Source organism: Megalopta genalis, unplaced genomic scaffold (assembly GCF_051020955.1).
Source record: "Megalopta genalis isolate 19385.01 unplaced genomic scaffold, iyMegGena1_principal scaffold0136, whole genome shotgun sequence".
Lineage (NCBI taxonomy): Eukaryota > Metazoa > Arthropoda > Insecta > Hymenoptera > Halictidae > Megalopta > Megalopta genalis.
In genome coordinates this window covers 127,501-137,500 of record NW_027476205.1, presented here as the reverse complement: position 1 = coordinate 137,500, position 10,000 = coordinate 127,501, and positions in this window count along the sequence as shown.

Here is a 10,000-nt window from a genome sequence, read left to right as displayed (position 1 = left end):
CGTTAGTTAAGCAAGAATATCGTATTTTTAAAAAAATCTAATGATAGGATTTTCCAGAAAATTGAAAAAACCGAAAAATGTCAAGAGTAAAGTGCCATTTTCTGACATTAGATTTCGTTCTAAATGCTTAATCCCTATGTAGAAACGTTAGTTAAGCAAGAATATCGTATTTTTAAAAAAATCTAATGATAGGATTCTTCAGAAAATTGAAAAAACCGTAAAATGTCAAGAGTAAAGTGCCCTTACTTTAAACAATGTATCGTTCTAAATGCTTAATCCCTATGTAAAAAAGTTATTTAAGCAGGAATATGTTATTGAAAAAAATTAGAAAAATTTATTTTAGCCGTAAATCGAAAATAATGGATCGAGCGAATCGGTCGATTGCGCCGAGACGCGCTATGATGCAACAGACGAGCGATTGGAACGCCCGAATATTTTCAAAGTCCCAACGTACCGATCAAGAGTAAAGTACCATTTTCCTACATTAGATTTCGTTCTAAATGCTTAATCCCTATGTAAAAACGTTAGTTAAGCAAGAATATCGTATTTTTAAAAAAATCTAATGATAGGATTTTCCAGAAAAATGAAAAAACCGAAAAATGTCAAGAGTAAAGTGCCATTTTCTGACATTAGATTTCGTTCTAAATGCTTAATCCCTATGTAGAAATGTTAGTTAAGCAAGAATATCGTATTTTTAAAAAAATCTAATGATAGGATTTTTCAGAAAATTGAAAAAACCGTAAAATGTCAAGAGTAAAGTGCCCTTACTTTAAACAATGTATCGTTCTAAATGCTTAATCCCTATGTAAAAAAGTTATTTAAGCAGGAATATGTTATTGAAAAAAATTAGAAAAATTTATTTTAGCCGTAAATCGAAAATAATGGATCGAGCGAATCGCTCGATTGCGCCGAGACGCGCTATGATGCAACAGACGAGCGATTGGAACGCCCGAATATTTTCAAAGTCCCAACGTACCGATCAAGAGTAAAGTACCATTTTCCTACATTAGATTTCGTTCTAAATGCTTAATCCCTATGTAGAAACGTTAGTTAAGCAAGAATATCGTATTTTTAAAAAAATCTAATGATAGGATTTTCCAGAAAATTGAAAAAACCGAAAAATGTCAAGAGTAAAGTGCCATTTTCTGACATTAGATTTCGTTCTAAATGCTTAATCCCTATGTAGAAACGTTAGATAAGCAAGAATATCGTATTTTTAAAAAAATCTAATGATAGGATTTTTCAGAAAATTGAAAAAACCGTAAAATGTCAAGAGTAAAGTGCCCTTATTTTAAACAATCTATCGTTCTAAATGCTTAATCCCTATGTAAAAAAGTTATCTAAGCAAGAATATGTTATTGAATAAAATGAGAAAAATTTATTTTAGCCGTAAATCGAAAATAATGGGTCGAGCGAATCGCTCGATTGCGCCGAGACGCGCTATGATGCAACAGACGAGCGATTGGAACGCCCGAATATTTTCAAAGTCCCAACGTACCGATCAAGAGTAAAGTACCATTTTCCTACATTAGATTTCGTTCTAAATGCTTAATCCCTATGTAGAAACGTTAGTTAAGCAAGAATATCGTATTTTTAAAAAAATCTAATGATAGGATTTTCCAGAAAAATGAAAAAACCGAAAAATGTCAAGAGTAAAGTGCCATTTTCTGACATTAGATTTCGTTCTAAATGCTTAATCCCTATGTAGAAACGTTAGTTAAGCAAGAATATCGTATTTTTAAAAAAATCTAATGATAGGATTTTTCAGAAAATTGAAAAAACCGTAAAATGTCAAGAGTAAAGTGCCCTTACTTTAAACAATATATCGTTCTAAATGCTTAATCCCTATGTAAAAAAGTTATTTAAGCAGGAATATGTTATTGAAAAAAATTAGAAAAATTTATTTTAGCCGTAAATCGAAAATAATGGATCGAGCGAATCGGTCGATTGCGCCGAGACGCGCTATGATGCAACAGACGAGCGATTGGAACGCCCGAATATTTTCAAAGTCCCAACGTACCGATCAAGAGTAAAGTACCATTTTCCTACATTAGATTTCGTTCTAAATGCTTAATCCCTATGTAAAAACGTTAGTTAAGCAAGAATATCGTATTTTTAAAAAAATCTAATGATAGGATTTTCCAGAAAATTGAAAAAACCGAAAAATGTCAAGAGTAAAGTGCCATTTTCTGACATTAGATTTCGTTCTAAATGCTTAATCCCTATGTAGAAACGTTAGTTAAGCAAGAATATCGTATTTTTAAAAAAATCTAATGATAGGATTCTTCAGAAAATTGAAAAAACCGTAAAATGTCAAGAGTAAAGTGCCCTTACTTTAAACAATGTATCGTTCTAAATGCTTAATCCCTATGTAAAAAAGTTATTTAAGCAGGAATATGTTATTGAAAAAAATTAGAAAAATTTATTTTAGCCGTAAATCGAAAATAATGGGGACACCGGAGCTGTTCGAAGCGCCGAGCGCGTCGCGTACGCCCGAATATTTTCAAAGTCCCAACGTACCGATCAAGAGTAAAGTACCATTTTCCTACATTAGATTTCGTTCTAAATGCTTAATCCCTATGTAAAAACGTTAGTTAAGCAAGAATATCGTATTTTTAAAAAAATCTAATGATAGGATTTTTCAGAAAATTGAAAAAACCGTAAAATGTCAAGAGTAAAGTGCCCTTACTTTAAACAATGTATCGTTCTAAATGCTTAATCCCTATGTAAAAAAGTTATTTAAGCAGGAATATGTTATTGAAAAAAATTAGAAAAATTTATTTTAGCCGTAAATCGAAAATAATGGATCGAGCGAATCGGTCGATTGCGCCGAGACGCGCTATGATGCAACAGACGAGCGATTGGAACGCCCGAATATTTTCAAAGTCCCAACGTACCGATCAAGAGTAAAGTACCATTTTCCTACATTAGATTTCGTTCTAAATGCTTAATCCCTATGTAAAAACGTTAGTTAAGCAAGAATATCGTATTTTTAAAAAAATCTAATGATAGGATTTTCCAGAAAATTGAAAAAACCGAAAAATGTCAAGAGTAAAGTGCCATTTTCTGACATTAGATTTCGTTCTAAATGCTTAATCCCTATGTAGAAACGTTAGTTAAGCAAGAATATCGTATTTTTAAAAAAATCTAATGATAGGATTTTTCAGAAAATTGAAAAAACCGTAAAATGTCAAGAGTAAAGTGCCCTTACTTTAAACAATGTATCGTTCTAAATGCTTAATCCCTATGTAAAAAAGTTATTTAAGCAGGAATATGTTATTGAAAAAAATTAGAAAAATTTATTTTAGCCGTAAATCGAAAATAATGGATCGAGCGAATCGGTCGATTGCGCCGAGACGCGCTATGATGCAACAGACGAGCGATTGGAACGCCCGAATATTTTCAAAGTCCCAACGTACCGATCAAGAGTAAAGTACCATTTTCCTACATTAGATTTCGTTCTAAATGCTTAATCCCTATGTAAAAACGTTAGTTAAGCAAGAATATCGTATTTTTAAAAAAATCTAATGATAGGATTTTCCAGAAAATTGAAAAAACCGAAAAATGTCAAGAGTAAAGTGCCATTTTCTGACATTAGATTTCGTTCCAAATGCTTAATCCCTATGTAGAAACGTTAGTTAAGCAAGAATATCGTATTTTTAAAAAAATCTAATGATAGGATTTTTCAGAAAATTGAAAAAACCGTAAAATGTCAAGAGTAAAGTGCCCTTACTTTAAACAATGTATCGTTCTAAATGCTTAATCCCTATGTAAAAAAGTTATTTAAGCAGGAATATGTTATTGAAAAAAATTAGAAAAATTTATTTTAGCCGTAAATCGAAAATAATTGATCGAGCGAATCGCTCGATTGCGCCGAGACGCGCTATGATGCAACAGACGAGCGATTGGAACGCCCGAATATTTTCAAAGTCCCAACGTACCGATCAAGAGTAAAGTACCATTTTCCTACATTAGATTTCGTTCTAAATGCTTAATCCCTATGTAGAAACGTTAGTTAAGCAAGAATATCGTATTTTTAAAAAAATCTAATGATAGGATTTTCCAGAAAATTGAAAAAACCGAAAAATGTCAAGAGTAAAGTGCCATTTTCTGACATTAGATTTCGTTCTAAATGCTTAATCCCTATGTAGAAACGTTAGTTAAGCAAGAATATCGTATTTTTAAAAAAATCTAATGATAGGATTCTTCAGAAAATTGAAAAAACCGTAAAATGTCAAGAGTAAAGTGCCCTTACTTTAAACAATGTATCGTTCTAAATGCTTAATCCCTATGTAAAAAAGTTATTTAAGCAGGAATATGTTATTGAAAAAAATTAGAAAAATTTATTTTAGCCGTAAATCGAAAATAATGGATCGAGCGAATCGGTCGATTGCGCCGAGACGCGCTATGATGCAACAGACGAGCGATTGGAACGCCCGAATATTTTCAAAGTCCCAACGTACCGATCAAGAGTAAAGTACCATTTTCCTACATTAGATTTCGTTCTAAATGCTTAATCCCTATGTAAAAACGTTAGTTAAGCAAGAATATCGTATTTTTAAAAAAATCTAATGATAGGATTTTCCAGAAAATTGAAAAAACCGAAAAATGTCAAGAGTAAAGTGCCATTTTCTGACATTAGATTTCGTTCTAAATGCTTAATCCCTATGTAGAAACGTTAGTTAAGCAAGAATATCGTATTTTTAAAAAAATCTAATGATAGGATTCTTCAGAAAATTGAAAAAACCGTAAAATGTCAAGAGTAAAGTGCCCTTACTTTAAACAATGTATCGTTCTAAATGCTTAATCCCTATGTAAAAAAGTTATTTAAGCAGGAATATGTTATTGAAAAAAATTAGAAAAATTTATTTTAGCCGTAAATCGAAAATAATGGATCGAGCGAATCGGTCGATTGCGCCGAGACGCGCTATGATGCAACAGACGAGCGATTGGAACGCCCGAATATTTTCAAAGTCCCAACGTACCGATCAAGAGTAAAGTACCATTTTCCTACATTAGATTTCGTTCTAAATGCTTAATCCCTATGTAAAAACGTTAGTTAAGCAAGAATATCGTATTTTTAAAAAAATCTAATGATAGGATTTTCCAGAAAATTGAAAAAACCGAAAAATGTCAAGAGTAAAGTGCCATTTTCTGACATTAGATTTCGTTCTAAATGCTTAATCCCTATGTAGAAACGTTAGTTAAGCAAGAATATCGTATTTTTAAAAAAATCTAATGATAGGATTCTTCAGAAAATTGAAAAAACCGTAAAATGTCAAGAGTAAAGTGCCCTTACTTTAAACAATGTATCGTTCTAAATGCTTAATCCCTATGTAAAAAAGTTATTTAAGCAGGAATATGTTATTGAAAAAAATTAGAAAAATTTATTTTAGCCGTAAATCGAAAATAATGGGGACACCGGAGCTGTTCGAAGCGCCGAGCGCGTCGCGTACGCCCGAATATTTTCAAAGTCCCAACGTACCGATCAAGAGTAAAGTACCATTTTCCTACATTAGATTTCGTTCTAAATGCTTAATCCCTATGTAAAAACGTTAGTTAAGCAAGAATATCGTATTTTTAAAAAAATCTAATGATAGGATTTTCCAGAAAATTGAAAAAACCGAAAAATGTCAAGAGTAAAGTGCCATTTTCTGACATTAGATTTCGTTCTAAATGCTTAATCCCTATGTAGAAACGTTAGTTAAGCAAGAATATCGTATTTTTAAAAAAATCTAATGATAGGATTCTTCAGAAAATTGAAAAAACCGTAAAATGTCAAGAGTAAAGTGCCCTTACTTTAAACAATGTATCGTTCTAAATGCTTAATCCCTATGTAAAAAAGTTATTTAAGCAGGAATATGTTATTGAAAAAAATTAGAAAAATTTATTTTAGCCGTAAATCGAAAATAATGGATCGAGCGAATCGGTCGATTGCGCCGAGACGCGCTATGATGCAACAGACGAGCGATTGGAACGCCCGAATATTTTCAAAGTCCCAACGTACCGATCAAGAGTAAAGTACCATTTTCCTACATTAGATTTCGTTCTAAATGCTTAATCCCTATGTAAAAACGTTAGTTAAGCAAGAATATCGTATTTTTAAAAAAATCTAATGATAGGATTTTCCAGAAAATTGAAAAAACCGAAAAATGTCAAGAGTAAAGTGCCATTTTCTGACATTAGATTTCGTTCTAAATGCTTAATCCCTATGTAGAAACGTTAGTTAAGCAAGAATATCGTATTTTTAAAAAAATCTAATGATAGGATTTTTCAGAAAATTGAAAAAACCGTAAAATGTCAAGAGTAAAGTGCCCTTACTTTAAACAATGTATCGTTCTAAATGCTTAATCCCTATGTAAAAAAGTTATTTAAGCAGGAATATGTTATTGAAAAAAATTAGAAAAATTTATTTTAGCCGTAAATCGAAAATAATGGATCGAGCGAATCGGTCGATTGCGCCGAGACGCGCTATGATGCAACAGACGAGCGATTGGAACGCCCGAATATTTTCAAAGTCCCAACGTACCGATCAAGAGTAAAGTACCATTTTCCTACATTAGATTTCGTTCTAAATGCTTAATCCCTATGTAAAAACGTTAGTTAAGCAAGAATATCGTATTTTTAAAAAAATCTAATGATAGGATTTTCCAGAAAATTGAAAAAACCGAAAAATGTCAAGAGTAAAGTGCCATTTTCTGACATTAGATTTCGTTCTAAATGCTTAATCCCTATGTAGAAACGTTAGTTAAGCAAGAATATCGTATTTTTAAAAAATCTAATGATAGGATTCTTCAGAAAATTGAAAAAACCGTAAAATGTCAAGAGTAAAGTGCCCTTACTTTAAACAATGTATCGTTCTAAATGCTTAATCCCTATGTAAAAAAGTTATTTAAGCAGGAATATGTTATTGAAAAAAATTAGAAAAATTTATTTTAGCCGTAAATCGAAAATAATGGGGACACCGGAGCTGTTCGAAGCGCCGAGCGCGTCGCGTACGCCCGAATATTTTCAAAGTCCCAACGTACCGATCAAGAGTAAAGTACCATTTTCCTACATTAGATTTCGTTCTAAATGCTTAATCCCTATGTAAAAACGTTAGTTAAGCAAGAATATCGTATTTTTAAAAAAATCTAATGATAGGATTTTCCAGAAAATTGAAAAAACCGAAAAATGTCAAGAGTAAAGTGCCATTTTCTGACATTAGATTTCGTTCTAAATGCTTAATCCCTATGTAGAAACGTTAGTTAAGCAAGAATATCGTATTTTTAAAAAAATCTAATGATAGGATTCTTCAGAAAATTGAAAAAACCGTAAAATGTCAAGAGTAAAGTGCCCTTACTTTAAACAATGTATCGTTCTAAATGCTTAATCCCTATGTAAAAAAGTTATTTAAGCAGGAATATGTTATTGAAAAAAATTAGAAAAATTTATTTTAGCCGTAAATCGAAAATAATGGATCGAGCGAATCGCTCGATTGCGCCGAGACGCGCTATGATGCAACAGACGAGCGATTGGAACGCCCGAATATTTTCAAAGTCCCAACGTACCGATCAAGAGTAAAGTACCATTTTCCTACATTAGATTTCGTTCTAAATGCTTAATCCCTATGTAGAAACGTTAGTTAAGCAAGAATATCGTATTTTTAAAAAAATCTAATGATAGGATTTTCCAGAAAATTGAAAAAACCGAAAAATGTCAAGAGTAAAGTGCCATTTTCTGACATTAGATTTCGTTCTAAATGCTTAATCCCTATGTAGAAACGTTAGATAAGCAAGAATATCGTATTTTTAAAAAAATCTAATGATAGGATTTTTCAGAAAATTGAAAAAACCGTAAAATGTCAAGAGTAAAGTGCCCTTATTTTAAACAATCTATCGTTCTAAATGCTTAATCCCTATGTAAAAAAGTTATCTAAGCAAGAATATGTTATTGAATAAAATGAGAAAAATTTATTTTAGCCGTAAATCGAAAAGAAGTCTGTTCGTTTCTCTGTCTCTCTCGCGCGATCGAACTATCGATGTTTCCCGGCAAACTATTGGGAGTTTAATTAAACTTTATACATGAAATTACTCGTTCTGATCCCCGCTACACAGCCGTATACTTTTTATAATTTTGTGGAATCGGGAACCTTGAAATATTTATCATAACGCGGATCGACTGTCTCTGTCTCTTTCTAGATCGGAAGAATCGATGTTTCCCGGCAAACTATTGGGAGTTTAATTAAACTTTATACATGAAATTACTCGTTCTGATCCCCGCTACACAGCCGTATACTTTTTATAATTTTGTGGAATCGGGAACCTCGAAATATTTATCATAACGCGGATCGACTGTCTCTGTCTCTTTCTAGATCGGAAGAATCGATGTTTCCCGGCAAACTATTGGGAGTTTAATTAAACTTTATACATGAAATTACTCGTTCTGATCCCTGCTACACAGCCGTATACTTTTTATAATTTTGTGGAATCGGGAACCTTGAAATATTTATCATAACGCGGATCGACTGTCTCTGTCTCTTTCTAGATCGGAAGAATCGATGTTTCCCGGCAAACTATTGGGAGATTAATTAAACTTTATACATGAAATTACTCGTTTTGATCCCCGCTACACAGCCGTATACTTTTTATAATTTTGTGGAATCGGGAACCTTGAAATATTTATCATAACGCGGATCGACTGTCTCTGTCTCTTTCTAGATCGGAAGAATCGATGTTTCCCGGCAAACTATTGGGAGTTTAATTAAACTTTATACATGAAATTACTCGTTCTGATCCCCGCTACACAGCCGTATACTTTTTATAATTTTGTGGGATCGGGAACCTTGAAATATTTATCATAACGCGGATCGACTGTCTCTGTCTCTTTCTAGATCGGAAGAATCGATGTTTCCCGGCAAACTATTGGGAGTTTAATTAAACTTTATACATGAAATTACTCGTTCTGATCCCTGCTACACAGCCGTATACTTTTTATAATTTTGTGGAATCGGGAACCTTGAAATATTTATCATAACGCGGATCGACTGTCTCTGTCTCTTTCTAGATCGGAAGAATCGATGTTTCCCGGCAAACTATTGGGAGATTAATTAAACTTTATACATGAAATTACTCGTTTTGATCCCCGCTACACAGCCGTATAATTTTTATAATTTTGTGGAATCGGGAACCTCGAAATATTTATCATAACGCGGATCGACTGTCTCTGTCTCTTTCTAGATCGGAAGAATCGATGTTTCCCGGCAAACTATTGGGAGATTAATTAAACTTTATACATGAAATTACTCGTTTTGATCCCCGCTACACAGCCGTATACTTTTTATAATTTTGTGGAATCGGGAACCTTGAAATATTTATCATAACGCGGATCGACTGTCTCTGTCTCTTTCTAGATCGGAAGAATCGATGTTTCCCGGCAAACTATTGGGAGTTTAATTAAACTTTATACATGAAATTACTCGTTCTGATCCCCGCTACACAGCCGTATACTTTTTATAATTTTGTGGAATCGGGAACCTTGAAATATTTATCATAACGCGGATCGACTGTCTCTGTCTCTTTCTAGATCGGAAGAATCGATGTTTCCCGGCAAACTATTGGGAGTTTAATTAAACTTTATACATGAAATTACTCGTTCTGATCCCTGCTACACAGCCGTATACTTTTTATAATTTTGTGGAATCGGGAACCTCGAAATATTTATCATAACGCGGATCGACTGTCTCTGTCTCTTTCTAGATCGGAAGAATCGATGTTTCCCGGCAAACTATTGGGAGATTAATTAAACTTTTTACATGAAATTACTCGTTTTGATCCCCGCTACACAGCCGTATACTTTTTATAATTTTGTGGAATCGGGAACCTTGAAATATTTATCATAACGCGGATCGACTGTCTCTGTCTCTTTCTAGATCGGAAGAATCGATGTTTCCCGGCAAACTATTGGGAGTTTAATTAAACTTTATACATGAAATTACTCGTTCTGATCCCTGCTACACAGC